The sequence below is a fragment of the Amaranthus tricolor genome, chromosome 8 (assembly GCF_026212465.1).
Source record: "Amaranthus tricolor cultivar Red isolate AtriRed21 chromosome 8, ASM2621246v1, whole genome shotgun sequence".
Classification (NCBI taxonomy): Eukaryota; Viridiplantae; Streptophyta; class Magnoliopsida; order Caryophyllales; family Amaranthaceae; genus Amaranthus; species Amaranthus tricolor.
Window position 1 is genome coordinate 4,049,600 of NC_080054.1, and position 2,500 is coordinate 4,052,099.

Sequence of the window (2,500 nt, forward strand, 5' to 3'; positions counted from 1 at the left end):
AGTCACGTCCTTACGTGGCCCGCAACCTTTCCTTAGGCCTCAAGCGTATCTCAACCGAAGGGACCATTGACACGAATCAGCCCGCGTACTAAGTCACGTCCTTACGTGGCCCGCAACCTTTCCTTAGGCCTCAAGCGTATCTCAACCGAAGGGACCATCGACACGAATCAGCCCGCGTACTAAGTCACGTCCTTACGTGGCCCGCAACCTTTCCTTAGGCCTCAAGCGTATCTCAACCGAAGGGACCAGCAACCGAAGGGACCATTGACACGAATCAGCCCGCGTACTAAGTCACGTCCTTCCGTGGCCCGCAACCTTTCCTTAGGCCTCAAGCGTATCTCAACCGAAGGGACCGGCAACCGAAGGGACCATTGACACGAATCAGCCCGCGTACTAAGTCACGTCCTTCCGTGGCCCGTAACCTTTCCTTAGGCATCAAGCGTATCTCAACCGAAGGGACCAGCAACCGAAGGGGAAACACATTCCCACACCAACACGAATCAGCCCGCGTACTGAACCACGTCAAGAAAACCCGTCGTGCCGCCTGAGCGGGTAGTCGGGGATCACAAGACGCAGCATTTCCTTAGGCCTCAAGCATACCGTCAACCGTCAACCGAAAGGGGCATTGGGAGCAACCGAAGGGACGTTCCCCCAGACGAATCACCGTAGGCCAAGCTGACTAGGAAGGGCCCACTCATCGTCTGGTAGGGCCGACCAGCCACCGGAAAAAACCGATCGCCGGCGATGGCCCACGGGATGGCATTCAACGTGATGGAGGGTAGTCACCCCTCACACGCATAACGCCCATGCCTGGGCGAGGGGGTGCTGGCCATGCCAGCCCAAGGCTCCCAAACTCTTTCCCCCTATAATAGATAAAGAGATTTTTCCCTTGTGACCCTAGGGGACACCCAAATGCAAGTTAAGTTATACTAGTTTTTCCATGGACCAAAACTCACCTTTATTTGTAACATAATGTCATTTTTATGACTTGTATTGTTGGAACATATATTAAAGAAATTTTAGAAGCTGAAATTTTGAAAAAAAAAAACTTGTAAGTATTTTATTTTAATTAAATAAGGCCGAAAAACGCGAAATTAATAAAAAATAGTAAATAGTGTCAATAAATCATGAAAAATTAGGAGACACTTGAGAAAATATATATAAAGACATTGGTTTAGTTAAAAAAATTTTTTTCATTAAAAAAAGTATTTTATTTTTTTTTTCCGTTAAATTGGTGAAATAAAGGGAAAAATAATAAAAAATAGTAAAAAGTGTCAATAGATCATGAAAAATTAGGAGACACTTGAGAAAAAATATACAAATAGATTGGTTTAGTTAAAAATATTAATTTCATTAAAAAAATATTTTATTTTTTTTTTTTCCGTTAAATTGGTGAAAAATAGTGAAAAATGGATAAAAAATTGTAAAAATCTTGAAAAAATGGGAGGCTTGTTGGAAAGATATTATGAGTGAGAGTCATTGATATTATTTTCAAAAATGGGTAAAAATAAATTTTTGAATGATATAAGAGGCTAAAAGGGAGTATTTTTTATCAACTTACATTGAACTCCTTTACCACAATCTCCCTTACAAACCATAGTAATGAGAATCATTGGTATTAAGTTTGAATGATGTTTTTGATCACCTTGCAACGAACTCCCTTAAAAGCCATAATCATTAGGGGGGTCTCATGGCTCATTCTTGGCTCGGGGCTCGGGGCGAGGCTCCGGCCATGGCTCAAGGCTACCACATTGCTCCTATACCACAATCTCCCTTACAAACCATAGTAATGAGAATCATTGATATTAAGTTTGAATGATGTTTTCGATCACGTTGCAATGAACTCCCTTACAAGCCATAATCACAAGGGGGGGGTCTCATGGCTCACAGCTCGGGGTGAGGCTCTATGCTACCACCTTCTTTCCCATGGGCCATAGCGTCTTTCGTACCGCATGGCCCGAAAACCTTCACAGCACCTTGAGAGCTCACATTATATTATAACCATCCATATAGGTGCTCAGGTGCTCAAGGTGCTCAAGTGCTAAAGTGCTTAAGTGCTTAAGTGCCTTAGCGCCTTAGCGCCTAGCGCGCGCGCGTGCGTGTGTATCATTAGATTAGAAGGGTGGATTTTTCAAGATCCCCCGGCTCACTCGGGCCAAGCATATCGTTCTTGATCTCGTAGCAATGCCCACGTCTCACGAGTCGAGCGTTCCCTTCCTCGGCCCACGGGTCGGCCCGCGGGGTCACGGCCCGCGGGTCGGGTCGGGGGCGAGGCTCCGGCCATGGCTCCATGCCTACCACATGCCCAGTCGATGGCACCTTGGGCCCCAACCCTCAACTATAACCTTCCCCCTATAATAGATAAAGAGATTTTTCCCTTGTGACCCTAGGGGACACCCAAATGAGAGTTAAGTTATACTAGTTTTTCCATGGACCAAAACTCACCTTTGTTTGCAACATATTGTCTTTTTTATGACTTGTATTGTTTATATATACCTTC